This window comes from Mobula birostris (assembly GCF_030028105.1).
Source record: "Mobula birostris isolate sMobBir1 chromosome 11 unlocalized genomic scaffold, sMobBir1.hap1 SUPER_11_unloc_1, whole genome shotgun sequence".
In the NCBI taxonomy this organism is placed as follows: Eukaryota; Metazoa; Chordata; class Chondrichthyes; order Myliobatiformes; family Myliobatidae; genus Mobula; species Mobula birostris.
The window spans coordinates 449220-469256 of NW_027274037.1; the positions used below are offsets into that span (position 1 = coordinate 449220).

At 58.1% G+C, this 20037-nt stretch overlaps 4 non-coding genes and 2 pseudogenes across 4 annotated transcripts; all 6 read right to left on the reverse strand.

The window, feature by feature from the left end:
• Positions 1–1339: 1339 nt before the first annotated feature.
• Positions 1340–1530, reverse strand: LOC140192062 (U2 spliceosomal RNA). The gene has a single exon (XR_011884039.1). It is a non-coding gene; the product is annotated as a U2 spliceosomal RNA (small nuclear RNA).
• Positions 1531–4601: 3071 nt separating this feature from the next.
• On the reverse strand, positions 4602–4817 carry LOC140192097 (U2 spliceosomal RNA; annotated as a pseudogene).
• Positions 4818–9876: 5059 nt separating this feature from the next.
• On the reverse strand, positions 9877–10011 carry LOC140192098 (U2 spliceosomal RNA; annotated as a pseudogene).
• Positions 10012–13074: 3063 nt separating this feature from the next.
• LOC140192063 (U2 spliceosomal RNA) lies at positions 13075–13265 on the reverse strand. The gene has a single exon (XR_011884040.1). It is a non-coding gene; the product is annotated as a U2 spliceosomal RNA (small nuclear RNA).
• Positions 13266–16328: 3063 nt separating this feature from the next.
• LOC140192064 (U2 spliceosomal RNA) lies at positions 16329–16519 on the reverse strand. Its single transcript, XR_011884041.1, has one exon. It is a non-coding gene; the product is annotated as a U2 spliceosomal RNA (small nuclear RNA).
• Positions 16520–19590: 3071 nt separating this feature from the next.
• LOC140192065 (U2 spliceosomal RNA) lies at positions 19591–19781 on the reverse strand. The gene has a single exon (XR_011884042.1). It is a non-coding gene; the product is annotated as a U2 spliceosomal RNA (small nuclear RNA).
• Between the last annotated feature and the right edge of the window lie 256 nt (positions 19782–20037).

The window sequence follows — 20037 nt, forward strand, 5'->3', positions numbered from 1 at the left end:
CTGCAGGTGCGTTTTTGGCCGGCATGGCTCAGTGGTGGAGTGGGTGGGCGCGTGTGCGCGCCGTGGAAGGAAAGGGGTACTGATTATGCCTTGGTTGTGAAACAGGAAACGGATCGGCGAAATGCCTGCCGGAGGGAGGCACAGTGCCGTGCGTGAAGCAGGGGCACGTGGACGGATGTGGCAATTGTGGAGACGTGCGCCAAAGCTGGACGCCGAGTAGGTAGGTGTAAGCATGAGACGTTTGAGTGATCTTGGGGTTTGGGACGTGATTCTGAGCGAGGCTAGAGATGCACTGCACTGCCGATGTATATTGGGGAGGTCTGAGTGGGTGGAGTGGGGGGTTGTGCCTCTGCCTTACCTTGAACGGTGGGCGGGGCTTTGGGCCTGGGGCAGGCAGACGCATCAGAGGAGGCCAGGAGGCCAGGCCAGGCCAGGGCAGGGCAGGTAGGCAGAGTTTTGCTGATGCTATGGCTAGGTGGTGATGCTTGTAGCTGGTCTGTCTGTCTGGGCAGGAGAGCAGCAGTCTTGGCAGTCTGGTGCAGGCGGGGAGGATGCAGGGTGCAGGAGCACCGGGCCCTGTTGTGCCGGCGGCGGCGGCGCCCCGTTGCTCTGTAGCCGGGCTCCATCGGATGCCTCCCTCCCTTCCTTCCTTCCTCCCTCCCGTCCGCGTGCCCTGGCTGCTGGCACACTTGAACGAGCCTGCCTGTCCGACAGGCTGGCTGGCTGCTGGTGAAATTGCAGCAGAGCCAGTGACTCGATATCGTTCGTTCCTTCCTTCCTTCCTTCCTTCCTTCCTTCGCCCGCCCGTCCATCCGTCCGTCCGTCCGTCCGTCGCGTCCTCCGTTGGCTTCAAGGAGCAGCTGAGAAGCCTGAGCCTGAGAAGTGGAGCGAGTGTGGCGGGACAGAAAAGGTCTTTCGGCCTGCTCCACTTCACTCTGCTTCTGTGCTTGGTGCAGGCAGCAGCCGAGTGAGCAGGCATCAGAATGAGTGCGCCGGTTGAGCAGTTTGCTTCAGGAATGAATGCCAAGGGGCATCTCTCATGAAGTTGCTGCCTTGCCTGCAGCACCTGATCTGGTTGCAGCCCGGATGTGCACTTGATCTTAGCCAAACGGCCCAGATATGATGCCCGTGCTGTTGTTGAGTTGTCTGCACATTGCGTGAGTGAGTGAGTGAGTGAGCTGTATCGACAGACAGACACAGACACAGGAGAGGTGTAGAGCAAGCAGCTCTCCTCTCTCTCCATGTGCGTGCATGCTTGTCTGTGCTGCTGTGCCGCCGCCGCCGCCTGATGGAGCTTTCGTCGTTTTTCTTTTCTTTGCTACTTTGAAATTCCCCAGAAGGGGAGTGCACCGTTCCCAGAGGCACTGCAATACCGGGTCGATGCGTGGAGTGGACGGAGCAAGCCCCTATTCCATCTCCCTGTTCCAAAAATCAATTTAATATATGGTCCCCAGATAAGGGACGTATCAGATATTAAACTGATAAGAACAGATACTACACTTGATCTTAGCCAAAAGGCCGAGAAGCGATGCAGGCGGCCTCTTGAGTCGGCTACATCCTGCCTAGCCTCTGGTGTTTAGATTGAAGCAGGAGGCCTGGCAAAGACCTTGCTGCCCTGGCCCGCTGGCAGCTCTCCCCTAGGTTGTCTGGGATCGGTGGGTGTGCTGGACAGCTGTTGCCTACCTGGTCCGTCCTGAGTGCAACTTGTCAGAGGCTATGTAAAGCTGCCAGTGATCCACCAATCATCTGGGAGTGGGGCCGTACCTACGGGCGCCTACGTCACTGGCACACTGCCTACGTCAAGGCTGCCGGCTTCCTCGGCTGGCTCCCAGGTCGGTCTCAGAGGCTGGCTCAACTTGCACTGCTCTCCTGGTCGTGGGAGGCTGGTCACGCTGTCCTGTCTGCACAAAAGTCTGCAGGGGGAGTGGGAGCAGGCCGCTCGGCCCTTCAAGGGCGTCCCTGCACTCGGCAAAGAGAGCGCGCCTCTCGGCTTTGCGTGCCCCAGCTGGCTGGCGCATCCAGCTGAACGGTCTCCTTCGGAGGCTCTGCCCTCTCCGGGAGGGAGCGAGCGGATGGGACTGCACCGGGCGACAAAGGCAGAGGCCACGTGCGCCGCTCAAGACCGGTTACGAGGTTTGTGGACGTGGCCAAAGTCCGCGGGCAGAAAAGCCTCCTGGCAAGCTTGGGAATAGGAAGATGTCAGCTACAGGTGTGCCTGAGGAGAAACAATGGGTGTGCTCTCCAAGCCGAAGGCTGAAGTGCAGCCATTCACACCTCTGTGCCTTTATTTTGATGTGTGTGGAATTACAATTGTTGAGTGGCTTGAGTTTGTTTCATCTCACAGAAGCTGTAGACTTTGCGTCTGCACAGGCTATCATTGGACACAGTGGTGTCTTCTCCCCTGCTCCCCCACCACCTTTTTTTACCAGGGTGGATGGGGGTGGGTGGGTGTGTGTGTGTGTCTGTCTGTCTCTCTGTGTCTGTCTCTGTCTCTCTCACCCACCGACACAAACACACATGGAATGCTGAGGGATCTGGCAGGGTCGGTCTGTCTCTCTCTCTCACTCACTCAATCTCACACACACACAGAGTCACAGACACACGTGCACACGGGGGTGTGTGGGGGTGGGTGTGTGTGTGTGTTTGTGTGTGTGTGTGTGTCTGTCTCTCTGTGTCTGTCTCTGTCTCTGTCTCTCTCACCCACCGACACAAACACACATGGAATGCTGAGGGATCTGGCAGGGTCTGTCTCTCTCTCTCACTCAATCTCACACACACACAGAGTCACAGACACACGTGCACACGGGGGTGTGTGGGGGTGGGTGTGTGTGTGTGTTTGTGTGTGTGTGTGTGTCTGTCTCTCTGTGTCTGTCTCTGTCTCTGTCTCTCTCACCCACCGACACAAACACACATGGAATGCTGAGGGATCTGGCAGGGTCTGTCTCTCTCTCTCTCACTCACTCACTCACTCACTCACTCACTCACTCACTCACTCAATCTCTCTCTCTCACACACACACACACACACACAGAGTCACAGACACACGTGCACACGGAGTGCTGAGGGATCTGCCAAGCTGTACAGAGGGCAGTAAAGGGAGAAGGGCCGAGGCCCTTCATTATGCCTCTGTGCTGACGCCTGAGCAGACTGACTGGTTTTGCAGCGGGGTGGGTGCACGGATGTAGAAACAGGAGGGAGGGCACGGCAGGAGGGAAATGTGTCGCGGGCTGACGGCGGCCCTGTGCCCCACTGCTCTGCAGGTGCGTTTTTGGCCGGCATGGCTCAGTGGTGGAGTGGGTGGGCGCGTGTGCGCGCCGTGGAAGGAAAGGGGTACTGATTATGCCTTGGTTGTGAAACAGGAAACGGATCGGCGAAATGCCTGCCGGAGGGAGGCACAGTGCCGTGCGTGAAGCAGGGGCACGTGGACGGATGTGGCAATTGTGGAGACGTGCGCCAAAGCTGGACGCCGAGTAGGTAGGTGTAAGCATGAGACGTTTGAGTGATCTTGGGGTTTGGGACGTGATTCTGAGCGAGGCTAGAGATGCACTGCACTGCCGATGTATATTGGGGAGGTCTGAGTGGGTGGAGTGGGGGGTTGTGCCTCTGCCTTACCTTGAACGGTGGGCGGGGCTTTGGGCCTGGGGCAGGCAGACGCATCAGAGGAGGCCAGGAGGCCAGGCCAGGCCAGGGCAGGGCAGGTAGGCAGAGTTTTGCTGATGCTATGGCTAGGTGGTGATGCTTGTAGCTGGTCTGTCTGTCTGGGCAGGAGAGCAGCAGTCTTGGCAGTCTGGTGCAGGCGGGGAGGATGCAGGGTGCAGGAGCACCGGGCCCTGTTGTGCCGGCGGCGGCGGCGCCCCGTTGCTCTGTAGCCGGGCTCCATCGGATGCCTCCCTCCCTTCCTCCCTCCCGTCCGCGTGCCCTGGCTGCTGGCACACTTGAACGAGCCTGCCTGTCCGACAGGCTGGCTGGCTGCTGGTGAAATTGCAGCAGAGCCAGTGACTCGATATCGTTCGTTCCTTCCTTCCTTCCTTCCTTCCTTCCTTCCTTCCTTCCTTCCTTCGCCCGCCCGTCCATCCGTCCGTCCGTCCGTCCGTCGCGTCCTCCGTTGGCTTCAAGGAGCAGCTGAGAAGCCTGAGCCTGAGAAGTGGAGCGAGTGTGGCGGGACAGAAAAGGTCTTTCGGCCTGCTCCACTTCACTCTGCTTCTGTGCTTGGTGCAGGCAGCAGCCGAGTGAGCAGGCATCAGAATGAGTGCGCCGGTTGAGCAGTTTGCTTCAGGAATGAATGCCAAGGGGCATCTCTCATGAAGTTGCTGCCTTGCCTGCAGCACCTGATCTGGTTGCAGCCCGGATGTGCACTTGATCTTAGCCAAACGGCCCAGATATGATGCCCGTGCTGTTGTTGAGTTGTCTGCACATTGCGTGAGTGAGTGAGTGAGTGAGCTGTATCGACAGACAGACACAGACACAGGAGAGGTGTAGAGCAAGCAGCTCTCCTCTCTCTCCATGTGCGTGCATGCTTGTCTGTGCTGCTGTGCCGCCGCCGCCGCCTGATGGAGCTTTCGTCGTTTTTCTTTTCTTTGCTACTTTGAAATTCCCCAGAAGGGGAGTGCACCGTTCCCAGAGGCACTGCAATACCGGGTCGATGCGTGGAGTGGACGGAGCAAGCCCCTATTCCATCTCCCTGTTCCAAAAATCAATTTAATATATGGTCCCCAGATAAGGGACGTATCAGATATTAAACTGATAAGAACAGATTTTTTTTTTTTTTTTTTTTTTTTTTTTTTATTTCAAAATATACTTTATTCAAAAATAAATATATACAATAAACCATTCAATAACTTTTCATCCTTTACATACGTTTCCATTATACTCAGTAAAATACCCGTGTTTATAGCCACCCACGTGGCACTCCAGTAGTTCAGCTTAGCATCTCATTGTTGAGGGGTATACTCCTCGCCCACCGACCCCTCCCACTCCCACGGGTGGAGAAACCTATACTGTGGTCCTTCCCCACCGGGCCCTTGCGGTGGCTGCACCAAGTTTCAGTGCGTCCCTCAGCACGTACTCCTGCAGCCGAGAGTGTGCCAGTCGGCAGCATTCTCCCACGGACATCTCCATGTGCTGGTAGATGATCAAGTTTCGGGCTGACCAAAGAGCGTCTTTCACCGAGTTGATGATCTGCCAGCAGCACCGGATGTTGGTCTCCGTGTGCGTCCCCGGGAACAGCCCGTAGATCAGAGAGTCCTCTGTCACGCAGCTGCTGGGGATGAAACGTGACACTAGCCCGTCCATCCTCCTCCACACCCTCTTTGCGAACTGGCAGTGTGCAAAGAGGTGGGTCACAGACTCCTCCTCACTGCAGTCCTCCCGTGGGCAGTGGGGTGCGGAGACGACGTTCCGGGCGTACAGGAGGGCTCTGACTGGGAGGGCCCCTCTCACCGCCAGCCAGGCGAGGTCTTGGTGCCTGTTGGTGAGATCTGGCGATGAGGCATTTTGCCAGATGAACTGGACAGTCTGCTCAGGGAACCACCCCACTGTGTCCATCACGTCCTTCTCCTGCAGTGCCTGCAGGACACTTCGTGCCGACCACTGCCTGATGGCCTTGTGGTCAAAGGCGTTCTCCTGGAAGAACTTTGCTACGTGGGATAGGTATGCCGGCAACGACCAGCTGACTGGGGCGTTGCGCGGGAGTGGGGCCAGACCCATCCTTCGCAGCCAGGGCGACAAGTAGAACCTGGGCACATAGTGGTACTTGGTGCCCACATACCTGGGCTCTACACACAACCTGATGCAGCCACATACGAAGCTGGCCATCAGGGTGAGGGCGACATTGGGGACGTTCTTGCCCCCGTTGTCCAGGGACTTGTGCATGGCGGTCCGTCTCACCCGCTCCATCTTGGATCCCCAGACGAATCTGAAGACAGCCCGGGTGATTTCCGAGCTGTAGGAGCGGGGGACGGGCCAGACCTGCGCCAAGTACAGCAGCCCTGAGAGCACCTCACACCTGATGACCAGGTTCTTGCCCGTTATCGACAGGGAGCGCCCTCCCCACAGTCCCAGTTTCTGTTTCACCTTGGCAGTCCGCTCCTGCCAGTTCTTGTTGCACGCCTCAGCCCCTCCGAACCAGATCCCCAACACCTTCACGTGGTCAGACCTGATGGTGAAGGGGACGCTGGATCGGTCGGGCCAGTTGCCAAAGAGCATGGCTTCGCTCTTCGTGCGGTTGACCCTGGCCCCCGACGCTAGCTCGAACTGTTCGCAGGTGCCAATCAACCTGCGAACTGACCTCGGATCAGAGCAGAAGACGGTGACGTCGTCCATGTACAGGGAGGTTTTCACTTGGGTCCCTCCACTGCCTGGCAGCGTCACCCCTCTTATGCCCTCATCCCTCCTGATGGCTTCCACAAAGGGTTCTATGCAGCAGACAAACAAGACAGGGGAGAGGGGGCAGCCCTGCCTGACTCCAGACCTGATGGGGAAGCTGTCTGTTTCCCACCCGTTGACCTGGACTGCACTACGGATGTCTGTGTAGAGCAGTCTGATCCAATTCCGGATTCCCTCCCCAAATCCCATTTTGGAGAGCACGTCCGCCATGTACGTGTGCGATATCCTGTCGAAGGCTTTCTCCTGGTCCAAGCTGACCAGGCAGGCGTCCACCCCCCTGTCCTGCACGTAGGCGATGGTGTCCCTCAGCAGCGCGAGGCTGTCTGAGATCTTCCTGCCCGGTACAGCACAGGTTTGGTCCGGGTGGATCACCTGTCCCAGAGCAGACTTGACCCTGTTGGCGATAGCCTTGGACAGGATCTTGTAGTCCACATTCAGGAGAGAGATGGGTCTCCAATTCCTGATGTCCTCCCTTTCCCCCTTCTGCTTGTAGATGAGGGTGATGATGCCCTTCCTCATGGACTCAGACATACTGCCGGCCAGAAGCATAGCGTTGTACACTTCCAGCAGGTCTGGGCCCATCCAGTTCCACAGAGCCGAGTACAACTCGGCCGGTAAGCCGTCGCTTCCGGGAGTCTTACCCGACCCGAAGGAACGGATGGAGCCTGTCAGCTCGTCCAGGGTCAGTGGCCGATCCAGACTCTCCCGCTTGCCGTCGTCTAAGACCTGCGTGATAGACGACAGGAAGTTGTGGGAGGCTGTGGATTCTGTGGCCTTTTCGTCGTACAGACCGGCATAGAAAGACTTGCAGATCCTCAGTATGTCGGTCTGCGAGGACGCGACTGAGCCGTCCTCTTCCTTAAGGTTGTGGATCACAGAGCTCCCCCTGTGCACCTTTTGGAAGAAGAAGCGTGAGCACGTCTCGTCCTGCTCCACGGTTTGGACCCTTGATCGGAAGATGATCTTGGAGGATTCCGCGGCGAGGTGCTGGGCTTGCCGGCCCTTCACCTCTCGCAGTTCCTCCCTGACATCCACCCCCTTCGACTGCAGAAGGAGAAGTTGCTGCAACTCTGTCTGGAGTTTACGCAGTTCCCTCTGCTCCTGCCTTGCCTTCTGAATACCCTTGCGGATGAAGAACCTCTTAATGTTCTCCTTGGTGGCTTCCCACCAGTGAACCGGGGAATCAAAGAAGGCTTTCAAGGTTCTCCAACCTGTGTACTCCCTCTCTAGTTCCTCGATGTTCTCTGGGGTCAGCAGCTTTACGTTCAGCTTCCACGTCCCCCTGCCTGCCTTCTGGTCCTCCCGTAAGTGACAGGTGGCTCTCAGAAGGCAGTGGTCAGAGAAGAACACCGGCGTGACGTCGGTGGACCTGACCGTGAGGGACTCAGACAGGAAGAGGAAGTCGATCCGGGAGCGGGCTGAGCCGTCCGATCGTGTCCAGGTGGCTTGCGGCTGTGCTCCACCTGTGGGGGTGCCAAAGGCGTCGCGCAGCTTGGCTGTCTTCACTATTTCCCTCAGGAGTCTAGAGGTACTGTCTAGCCTGCCGTCGGCACTGCCGGGTCCTCCAGCCGCATCAATGGTGCAATTGAAGTCTCCGGCCAGAACGACCGGCTGGGTCGTCACCAGCAGCCGTGGGAGCTGCTCGAAGACGGCCAGCCGCTCGCTCCGCACGGGGGAGGCGTACATGTTGATCAGCCGGAGCGGAGTGCCCCGGTATTTGACGTCTGCTACCAGGAGGCGCCCCGCAACCACCTCTTTAACTTGGGTGATTGAGAAGTTGCCTCCCCGCAGCAGAATCCCCAGGCCGGAAGCGCGACAATCGTTGCCCCCCGACCATACCGACAAACCTTTTTTCCACCACCGTGACCACCTCCGGTAGTTACGGAGATGTGGTAGTCCACACTCCTGGAGGAAGGTCACATCGGCCTTTACAGTGTCCAGGTACTGGAGCGTGCTGACGCATCGCCCAGTACTCTTCAAACTTCGCACATTCAAGCACGCCAATTTAAGGTCTGCCATCGTTAAGTCTTTTATTTTGGCTGCTCTCCGTCCTCACTCTTGCCATCCTGAGCCTTCATCCCCACCGCCTTTGTGAAGTTTTCCACCTCCTGTGGGCTCAGGTACTGCTGGTAGTACTCCTCCGTGTGTGGCCGTTCTGGTTCTGGGTCTGGGCCCGGGGGGTTGCTGACTTCCTGGGCTGCTTCCCCTTCCGGCTGCTGGGTACCAGCCGTGGCTCTGCTCCCGGATTCCCGGAGCTCTGTGCGTCTGCTGCTCTCCGCCTCCTGTACTTGGGGGGTGGCCAGCAGACTTTCTCCCCTCTCTCTCCTCCTCTCCACCTGTTCTGCCAGCCGCTTCTTCCGCCGGGGCTGCTGGCCTCCCCCAACTCCTTCCTCCTCTGAAGAGGACAGGGTACCAGGGGCTGCGTGGTTCCCTGCCCTTTTCTGGCGTTGCTCCGCCTTCTGTCGCTTGGCCGCCGCCTTTTGGGTCTTTTTTCGTTTCACGACCTTCCATTCGGTTTCCGCCTCCGCTCTCCCCTCCTCCATGGACTCCTGCTCGTCGTTTGCCTGGTCCTGGAGGGTCTGCAGTGGGGTGGCAGGTCTTGGGGTGCTTGCACTTTCCTCCCTGGTCTCGTCCTCCGTCCTGTCGGGTGCCTCATCTGCAGCGCTGGCGGGTACGTCCGCATCAGCCTGGGCCCTTTCAGGGCCAGCACCTCCCCTGGTCGCCTGTGCGTAGGTGCCCCCACGCTTCGGGCAGGCTCTGTACAGGTGGCCGGCCTGTCCGCAGAGGTTGCAGGCCTTGGCCTGCGTGCAGTCTTTGGTCAGGTGGCCTTCCATTTTACAGTTCTTGCACATCACCACCCTGCACTGGGCTGCGATGTGCCCTTCCTTGCCGCAGTTTCGGCACACCCTGGGTTGTCCCGCGTACACCATGTACCCTCGGTTCCCTCCGATGGCAAAGACGGAGGGGGGGTGGATGATGCCGCCGTTGGAATCCAACCTCAGCTTCACCTTCACCTGCCGTTTGCTGGTCCAGATTCCCAGCCCGTCCTTCACGTCTGCTGGTGTTCCTACGCTCTCCACATACCGAGCGAGGAACGTAAGGACATCTACCACTGGCACGTGCGGGTTGAACATGTGCACCGTGATTGTCCTTTCCTGTTGCGTAGCCGTTGCAAAGAGGGGCTGTGCTTTCAGCAGCGACAGCGGCGCCTCTGTCCCCTTCAGCTGAAGCTGCTGGTACAGCTTCTGCCACCCTGCAGCCTGCCGGAAAGTGACATCGAAGAAGCCTGCGAAGTCCTGGACGCAGTAGATGTCATCGGGCGTAAATCCGCAGCAATCCAGCAAGACCTTCCGGATGAAGGTCTCTCGGGTGAAGCCGGTGCCCCCGTTCCGGTCTCGCACTGTCAGCCTGACAGTGTTCTTGATACCCTGGCCTCGAGCTGATGTACTGCTCGCTGCTGCCATCTTCTAACTCACTGCTGTCGTCGCTGGTATGGGGTGTTAGATTGGAGGCCAATCAGCATTAGGATCCACCCCTGCGTCAGCGCGAACTCTCCTCCTCCTCCGCCTTCTGGACTGATAAGAACAGATACTACACTTGATCTTAGCCAAAAGGCCGAGAAGCGATGCAGGCGGCCTCTTGAGTCGGCTACATCCTGCCTAGCCTCTGGTGTTTAGATTGAAGCAGGAGGCCTGGCAAAGACCTTGCTGCCCTGGCCCGCTGGCAGCTCTCCCCTAGGTTGTCTGGGATCGGTGGGTGTGCTGGACAGCTGTTGCCTACCTGGTCCGTCCTGAGTGCAACTTGTCAGAGGCTATGTAAAGCTGCCAGTGATCCACCAATCATCTGGGAGTGGGGCCGTACCTACGGGCGCCTACGTCACTGGCACACTGCCTACGTCAAGGCTGCCGGCTTCCTCGGCTGGCTCCCAGGTCGGTCTCAGAGGCTGGCTCAACTTGCACTGCTCTCCTGGTCGTGGGAGGCTGGTCACGCTGTCCTGTCTGCACAAAAGTCTGCAGGGGGAGTGGGAGCAGGCCGCTCGGCCCTTCAAGGGCGTCCCTGCACTCGGCAAAGAGAGCGCGCCTCTCGGCTTTGCGTGCCCCAGCTGGCTGGCGCATCCAGCTGAACGGTCTCCTTCGGAGGCTCTGCCCTCTCCGGGAGGGAGCGAGCGGATGGGACTGCACCGGGCGACAAAGGCAGAGGCCACGTGCGCCGCTCAAGACCGGTTACGAGGTTTGTGGACGTGGCCAAAGTCCGCGGGCAGAAAAGCCTCCTGGCAAGCTTGGGAATAGGAAGATGTCAGCTACAGGTGTGCCTGAGGAGAAACAATGGGTGTGCTCTCCAAGCCGAAGGCTGAAGTGCAGCCATTCACACCTCTGTGCCTTTATTTTGATGTGTGTGGAATTACAATTGTTGAGTGGCTTGAGTTTGTTTCATCTCACAGAAGCTGTAGACTTTGCGTCTGCACAGGCTATCATTGGACACAGTGGTGTCTTCTCCCCTGCTCCCCCACCACCTTTTTTTACCAGGGTGGATGGGGGTGGGTGGGTGTGTGTGTGTGTCTGTCTGTCTCTCTGTGTCTGTCTCTGTCTCTCTCACCCACCGACACAAACACACATGGAATGCTGAGGGATCTGGCAGGGTCGGTCTGTCTCTCTCTCTCACTCACTCAATCTCACACACACACAGAGTCACAGACACACGTGCACACGGGGGTGTGTGGGGGTGGGTGTGTGTGTGTGTTTGTGTGTGTGTGTGTGTCTGTCTCTCTGTGTCTGTCTCTGTCTCTGTCTCTCTCACCCACCGACACAAACACACATGGAATGCTGAGGGATCTGGCAGGGTCTGTCTCTCTCTCTCACTCAATCTCACACACACACAGAGTCACAGACACACGTGCACACGGGGGTGTGTGGGGGTGGGTGTGTGTGTGTGTTTGTGTGTGTGTGTGTGTCTGTCTCTCTGTGTCTGTCTCTGTCTCTGTCTCTCTCACCCACCGACACAAACACACATGGAATGCTGAGGGATCTGGCAGGGTCTGTCTCTCTCTCTCTCACTCACTCACTCACTCACTCACTCACTCACTCACTCACTCAATCTCTCTCTCTCACACACACACACACACACACAGAGTCACAGACACACGTGCACACGGAGTGCTGAGGGATCTGCCAAGCTGTACAGAGGGCAGTAAAGGGAGAAGGGCCGAGGCCCTTCATTATGCCTCTGTGCTGACGCCTGAGCAGACTGACTGGTTTTGCAGCGGGGTGGGTGCACGGATGTAGAAACAGGAGGGAGGGCACGGCAGGAGGGAAATGTGTCGCGGGCTGACGGCGGCCCTGTGCCCCACTGCTCTGCAGGTGCGTTTTTGGCCGGCATGGCTCAGTGGTGGAGTGGGTGGGCGCGTGTGCGCGCCGTGGAAGGAAAGGGGTACTGATTATGCCTTGGTTGTGAAACAGGAAACGGATCGGCGAAATGCCTGCCGGAGGGAGGCACAGTGCCGTGCGTGAAGCAGGGGCACGTGGACGGATGTGGCAATTGTGGAGACGTGCGCCAAAGCTGGACGCCGAGTAGGTAGGTGTAAGCATGAGACGTTTGAGTGATCTTGGGGTTTGGGACGTGATTCTGAGCGAGGCTAGAGATGCACTGCACTGCCGATGTATATTGGGGAGGTCTGAGTGGGTGGAGTGGGGGGTTGTGCCTCTGCCTTACCTTGAACGGTGGGCGGGGCTTTGGGCCTGGGGCAGGCAGACGCATCAGAGGAGGCCAGGAGGCCAGGCCAGGCCAGGGCAGGGCAGGTAGGCAGAGTTTTGCTGATGCTATGGCTAGGTGGTGATGCTTGTAGCTGGTCTGTCTGTCTGGGCAGGAGAGCAGCAGTCTTGGCAGTCTGGTGCAGGCGGGGAGGATGCAGGGTGCAGGAGCACCGGGCCCTGTTGTGCCGGCGGCGGCGGCGCCCCGTTGCTCTGTAGCCGGGCTCCATCGGATGCCTCCCTCCCTTCCTTCCTTCCTCCCTCCCGTCCGCGTGCCCTGGCTGCTGGCACACTTGAACGAGCCTGCCTGTCCGACAGGCTGGCTGGCTGCTGGTGAAATTGCAGCAGAGCCAGTGACTCGATATCGTTCGTTCCTTCCTTCCTTCCTTCCTTCCTTCCTTCGCCCGCCCGTCCATCCGTCCGTCCGTCCGTCCGTCGCGTCCTCCGTTGGCTTCAAGGAGCAGCTGAGAAGCCTGAGCCTGAGAAGTGGAGCGAGTGTGGCGGGACAGAAAAGGTCTTTCGGCCTGCTCCACTTCACTCTGCTTCTGTGCTTGGTGCAGGCAGCAGCCGAGTGAGCAGGCATCAGAATGAGTGCGCCGGTTGAGCAGTTTGCTTCAGGAATGAATGCCAAGGGGCATCTCTCATGAAGTTGCTGCCTTGCCTGCAGCACCTGATCTGGTTGCAGCCCGGATGTGCACTTGATCTTAGCCAAACGGCCCAGATATGATGCCCGTGCTGTTGTTGAGTTGTCTGCACATTGCGTGAGTGAGTGAGTGAGTGAGCTGTATCGACAGACAGACACAGACACAGGAGAGGTGTAGAGCAAGCAGCTCTCCTCTCTCTCCATGTGCGTGCATGCTTGTCTGTGCTGCTGTGCCGCCGCCGCCGCCTGATGGAGCTTTCGTCGTTTTTCTTTTCTTTGCTACTTTGAAATTCCCCAGAAGGGGAGTGCACCGTTCCCAGAGGCACTGCAATACCGGGTCGATGCGTGGAGTGGACGGAGCAAGCCCCTATTCCATCTCCCTGTTCCAAAAATCAATTTAATATATGGTCCCCAGATAAGGGACGTATCAGATATTAAACTGATAAGAACAGATACTACACTTGATCTTAGCCAAAAGGCCGAGAAGCGATGCAGGCGGCCTCTTGAGTCGGCTACATCCTGCCTAGCCTCTGGTGTTTAGATTGAAGCAGGAGGCCTGGCAAAGACCTTGCTGCCCTGGCCCGCTGGCAGCTCTCCCCTAGGTTGTCTGGGATCGGTGGGTGTGCTGGACAGCTGTTGCCTACCTGGTCCGTCCTGAGTGCAACTTGTCAGAGGCTATGTAAAGCTGCCAGTGATCCACCAATCATCTGGGAGTGGGGCCGTACCTACGGGCGCCTACGTCACTGGCACACTGCCTACGTCAAGGCTGCCGGCTTCCTCGGCTGGCTCCCAGGTCGGTCTCAGAGGCTGGCTCAACTTGCACTGCTCTCCTGGTCGTGGGAGGCTGGTCACGCTGTCCTGTCTGCACAAAAGTCTGCAGGGGGAGTGGGAGCAGGCCGCTCGGCCCTTCAAGGGCGTCCCTGCACTCGGCAAAGAGAGCGCGCCTCTCGGCTTTGCGTGCCCCAGCTGGCTGGCGCATCCAGCTGAACGGTCTCCTTCGGAGGCTCTGCCCTCTCCGGGAGGGAGCGAGCGGATGGGACTGCACCGGGCGACAAAGGCAGAGGCCACGTGCGCCGCTCAAGACCGGTTACGAGGTTTGTGGACGTGGCCAAAGTCCGCGGGCAGAAAAGCCTCCTGGCAAGCTTGGGAATAGGAAGATGTCAGCTACAGGTGTGCCTGAGGAGAAACAATGGGTGTGCTCTCCCAGCCGAAGGCTGAAGTGCAGCCATTCACACCTCTGTGCCTTTATTTTGATGTGTGTGGAATTACAATTGTTGAGTGGCTTGAGTTTGTTTCATCTCACAGAAGCTGTAGACTTTGCGTCTGCACAGGCTATCATTGGACACAGTGGTGTCTTCTCCCCTGCTCCCCCACCACCTTTTTTTACCAGGGTGGATGGGGGTGGGTGGGTGTGTGTGTGTGTCTGTCTGTCTCTCTGTGTCTGTCTCTGTCTCTCTCACCCACCGACACAAACACACATGGAATGCTGAGGGATCTGGCAGGGTCGGTCTGTCTCTCTCTCTCACTCACTCAATCTCACACACACACAGAGTCACAGACACACGTGCACACGGGGGTGTGTGGGGGTGGGTGTGTGTGTGTGTTTGTGTGTGTGTGTGTGTCTGTCTCTCTGTGTCTGTCTCTGTCTCTGTCTCTCTCACCCACCGACACAAACACACATGGAATGCTGAGGGATCTGGCAGGGTCTGTCTCTCTCTCTCACTCAATCTCACACACACACAGAGTCACAGACACACGTGCACACGGGGGTGTGTGGGGGTGGGTGTGTGTGTGTGTTTGTGTGTGTGTGTGTGTCTGTCTCTCTGTGTCTGTCTCTGTCTCTGTCTCTCTCACCCACCGACACAAACACACATGGAATGCTGAGGGATCTGGCAGGGTCTGTCTCTCTCTCTCTCACTCACTCACTCACTCACTCACTCACTCACTCACTCACTCAATCTCTCTCTCTCACACACACACACACACACACAGAGTCACAGACACACGTGCACACGGAGTGCTGAGGGATCTGCCAAGCTGTACAGAGGGCAGTAAAGGGAGAAGGGCCGAGGCCCTTCATTATGCCTCTGTGCTGACGCCTGAGCAGACTGACTGGTTTTGCAGCGGGGTGGGTGCACGGATGTAGAAACAGGAGGGAGGGCACGGCAGGAGGGAAATGTGTCGCGGGCTGACGGCGGCCCTGTGCCCCACTGCTCTGCAGGTGCGTTTTTGGCCGGCATGGCTCAGTGGTGGAGTGGGTGGGCGCGTGTGCGCGCCGTGGAAGGAAAGGGGTACTGATTATGCCTTGGTTGTGAAACAGGAAACGGATCGGCGAAATGCCTGCCGGAGGGAGGCACAGTGCCGTGCGTGAAGCAGGGGCACGTGGACGGATGTGGCAATTGTGGAGACGTGCGCCAAAGCTGGACGCCGAGTAGGTAGGTGTAAGCATGAGACGTTTGAGTGATCTTGGGGTTTGGGACGTGATTCTGAGCGAGGCTAGAGATGCACTGCACTGCCGATGTATATTGGGGAGGTCTGAGTGGGTGGAGTGGGGGGTTGTGCCTCTGCCTTACCTTGAACGGTGGGCGGGGCTTTGGGCCTGGGGCAGGCAGACGCATCAGAGGAGGCCAGGAGGCCAGGCCAGGCCAGGGCAGGGCAGGTAGGCAGAGTTTTGCTGATGCTATGGCTAGGTGGTGATGCTTGTAGCTGGTCTGTCTGTCTGGGCAGGAGAGCAGCAGTCTTGGCAGTCTGGTGCAGGCGGGGAGGATGCAGGGTGCAGGAGCACCGGGCCCTGTTGTGCCGGCGGCGGCGGCGCCCCGTTGCTCTGTAGCCGGGCTCCATCGGATGCCTCCCTCCCTTCCTTCCTTCCTCCCTCCCGTCCGCGTGCCCTGGCTGCTGGCACACTTGAACGAGCCTGCCTGTCCGACAGGCTGGCTGGCTGCTGGTGAAATTGCAGCAGAGCCAGTGACTCGATATCGTTCGTTCCTTCCTTCCTTCCTTCCTTCCTTCCTTCGCCCGCCCGTCCATCCGTCCGTCCGTCCGTCCGTCGCGTCCTCCGTTGGCTTCAAGGAGCAGCTGAGAAGCCTGAGCCTGAGAAGTGGAGCGAGTGTGGCGGGACAGAAAAGGTCTTTCGGCCTGCTCCACTTCACTCTGCTTCTGTGCTTGGTGCAGGCAGCAGCCGAGTGAGCAGGCATCAGAATGAGTGCGCCGGTTGAGCAGTTTGCTTCAGGAATGAATGCCAAGGGGCATCTCTCATGAAGTTGCTGCCTTGCCTGCAGCACCTGATCTGGTTGCAGCCCGGATGTGCACTTGATCTTAGCCAAACGGCCCAGATATGATGCCCGTGCTGTTGTTGAGTTGTCTGCACATTGCGTGAGTGAGTGAGTGAGTGAGCTGTATCGACAGACAGACACAGACACAGGAGAGGTGTAGAGCAAGCAGCTCTCCTCTCTCTCCATGTGCGTGCATGCTTGTCTGTGCTGCTGTGCCGCCGCCGCCGCCTGATGGAGCTTTCGTCGTTTTTCTTTTCTTTGCTACTTTGAAATTCCCCAGAAGGGGAGTGCACCGTTCCCAGAGGCACTGCAATACCGGGTCGATGCGTGGAGTGGACGGAGCAAGCCCCTATTCCATCTCCCTGTTCCAAAAATCAATTTAATATATGGTCCCCAGATAAGGGACGTATCAGATATTAAACTGATAAGAACAGATACTACACTTGATCTTAGCCAAAAGGCCGAGAAGCGATGCAGGCGGCCTCTTGAGTCGGCTACATCCTGCCTAGCCTCTGGTGTTTAGATTGAAGCAGGAGGCCTGGCAAAGACCTTGCTGCCCTGGCCCGCTGGCAGCTCTCCCCTAGGTTGTCTGGGATCGGTGGGTGTGCTGGACAGCTGTTGCCTACCTGGTCCGTCCTGAGTGCAACTTGTCAGAGGCTATGTAAAGCTGCCAGTGATCCACCAATCATCTGGGAGTGGGGCCGTACCTACGGGCGCCTACGTCACTGGCACACTGCCTACGTCAAGGCTGCCGGCTTCCTCGGCTGGCTCCCAGGTCGGTCTCAGAGGCTGGCTCAACTTGCACTGCTCTCCTGGTCGTGGGAGGCTGGTCACGCTGTCCTGTCTGCACAAAAGTCTGCAGGGGGAGTGGGAGCAGGCCGCTCGGCCCTTCAAGGGCGTCCCTGCACTCGGCAAAGAGAGCGCGCCTCTCGGCTTTGCGTGCCCCAGCTGGCTGGCGCATCCAGCTGAACGGTCTCCTTCGGAGGCTCTGCCCTCTCCGGGAGGGAGCGAGCGGATGGGACTGCACCGGGCGACAAAGGCAGAGGCCACGTGCGCCGCTCAAGACCGGTTACGAGGTTTGTGGACGTGGCCAAAGTCCGCGGGCAGAAAAGCCTCCTGGCAAGCTTGGGAATAGGAAGATGTCAGCTACAGGTGTGCCTGAGGAGAAACAATGGGTGTGCTCTCCAAGCCGAAGGCTGAAGTGCAGCCATTCACACCTCTGTGCCTTTATTTTGATGTGTGTGGAATTACAATTGTTGAGTGGCTTGAGTTTGTTTCATCTCACAGAAGCTGTAGACTTTGCGTCTGCACAGGCTATCATTGGACACAGTGGTGTCTTCTCCCCTGCTCCCCCACCACCTTTTTTTACCAGGGTGGATGGGGGTGGGTGGGTGTGTGTGTGTGTCTGTCTGTCTCTCTGTGTCTGTCTCTGTCTCTCTCACCCACCGACACAAACACACATGGAATGCTGAGGGATCTGGCAGGGTCGGTCTGTCTCTCTCTCTCACTCACTCAATCTCACACACACACAGAGTCACAGACACACGTGCACACGGGGGTGTGTGGGGGTGGGTGTGTGTGTGTGTTTGTGTGTGTGTGTGTGTCTGTCTCTCTGTGTCTGTCTCTGTCTCTGTCTCTCTCACCCACCGACACAAACACACATGGAATGCTGAGGGATCTGGCAGGGTCTGTCTCTCTCTCTCACTCAATCTCACACACACACAGAGTCACAGACACACGTGCACACGGGGGTGTGTGGAGGTGGGTGGGTGTGTGTGTGTGTGTGTGTGTGTGTCTGTCTGTCTCTCTGTCTCTGTCTCTGTCTCTCTCACCCACCGACACAAACACACATGGAATGCTGAGGGATCTGGCAGGGTCTGTCTCTCTCTCTCTCACTCACTCACTCACTCACTCACTCACTCACTCACTCACTCAATCTCTCTCTCTCACACACACACACACACACACAGAGTCACAGACACACGTGCACACGGAGTGCTGAGGGATCTGCCAAGCTGTACAGAGGGCAGTAAAGGGAGAAGGGCCGAGGCCCTTCATTATGCCTCTGTGCTGACGCCTGAGCAGACTGACTGGTTTTGCAGCGGGGTGGGTGCACGGATGTAGAAACAGGAGGGAGGGCACGGCAGGAGGGAAATGTGTCGCGGGCTGACGGCGGCCCTGTGCCCCACTGCTCTGCAGGTGCGTTTTTGGCCGGCATGGCTCAGTGGTGGAGTGGGTGGGCGCGTGTGCGCGCCGTGGAAGGAAAGGGGTACTGATTATGCCTTGGTTGTGAAACAGGAAACGGATCGGCGAAATGCCTGCCGGAGGGAGGCACAGTGCCGTGCGTGAAGCAGGGGCACGTGGACGGATGTGGCAATTGTGGAGACGTGCGCCAAAGCTGGACGCCGAGTAGGTAGGTGTAAGCATGAGACGTTTGAGTGATCTTGGGGTTTGGGACGTGATTCTGAGCGAGGCTAGAGATGCACTGCACTGCCGATGTATATTGGGGAGGTCTGAGTGGGTGGAGTGGGGGGTTGTGCCTCTGCCTTACCTTGAACGGTGGGCGGGGCTTTGGGCCTGGGGCAGGCAGACGCATCAGAGGAGGCCAGGAGGCCAGGCCAGGCCAGGGCAGGGCAGGTAGGCAGAGTTTTGCTGATGCTATGGCTAGGTGGTGATGCTTGTAGCTGGTCTGTCTGTCTGGGCAGGAGAGCAGCAGTCTTGGCAGTCTGGTGCAGGCGGGGAGGATGCAGGGTGCAGGAGCACCGGGCCCTGTTGTGCCGGCGGCGGCGGCGCCCCGTTGCTCTGTAGCCGGGCTCCATCGGATGCCTCCCTCCCTTCCTTCCTTCCTCCCTCCCGTCCGCGTGCCCTGGCTGCTGGCACACTTGAACGAGCCTGCCTGTCCGACAGGCTGGCTGGCTGCTGGTGAAATTGCAGCAGAGCCAGTGACTCGATATCGTTCGTTCCTTCCTTCCTTCCTTCCTTCCTTCCTTCCTTCCTTCCTTCGCCCGCCCGTCCATCCGTCCGTCCGTCCGTCCGTCGCGTCCTCCGTTGGCTTCAAGGAGCAGCTGAGAAGCCTGAGCCTGAGAAGTGGAGCGAGTGTGGCGGGACAGAAAAGGTCTTTCGGCCTGCTCCACTTCACTCTGCTTCTGTGCTTGGTGCAGGCAGCAGCCGAGTGAGCAGGCATCAGAATGAGTGCGCCGGTTGAGCAGTTTGCTTCAGGAATGAATGCCAAGGGGCATCTCTCATGAAGTTGCTGCCTTGCCTGCAGCACCTGATCTGGTTGCAGCCCGGATGTGCACTTGATCTTAGCCAAACGGCCCAGATATGATGCCCGTGCTGTTGTTGAGTTGTCTGCACATTGCGTGAGTGAGTGAGTGAGTGAGCTGTATCGACAGACAGACACAGACACAGGAGAGGTGTAGAGCAAGCAGCTCTCCTCTCTCTCCATGTGCGTGCATGCTTGTCTGTGCTGCTGTGCCGCCGCCGCCGCCTGATGGAGCTTTCGTCGTTTTTCTTTTCTTTGCTACTTTGAAATTCCCCAGAAGGGGAGTGCACCGTTCCCAGAGGCACTGCAATACCGGGTCGATGCGTGGAGTGGACGGAGCAAGCCCCTATTCCATCTCCCTGTTCCAAAAATCAATTTAATATATGGTCCCCAGATAAGGGACGTATCAGATATTAAACTGATAAGAACAGATACTACACTTGATCTTAGCCAAAAGGCCGAGAAGCGATGCAGGCGGCCTCTTGAGTCGGCTACATCCTGCCTAGCCTCTGGTGTTTAGATTGAAGCAGGAGGCCTGGCAAAGACCTTGCTGCCCTGGCCCGCTGGCAGCTCTCCCCTAGGTTGTCTGGGATCGGTGGGTGTGCTGGACAGCTGTTGCCTACCTGGTCCGTCCTGAGTGCAACTTGTCAGAGGCTATGTAAAGCTGCCAGTGATCCACCAATCATCTGGGAGTGGGGCCGTACCTACGGGCGCCTACGTCACTGG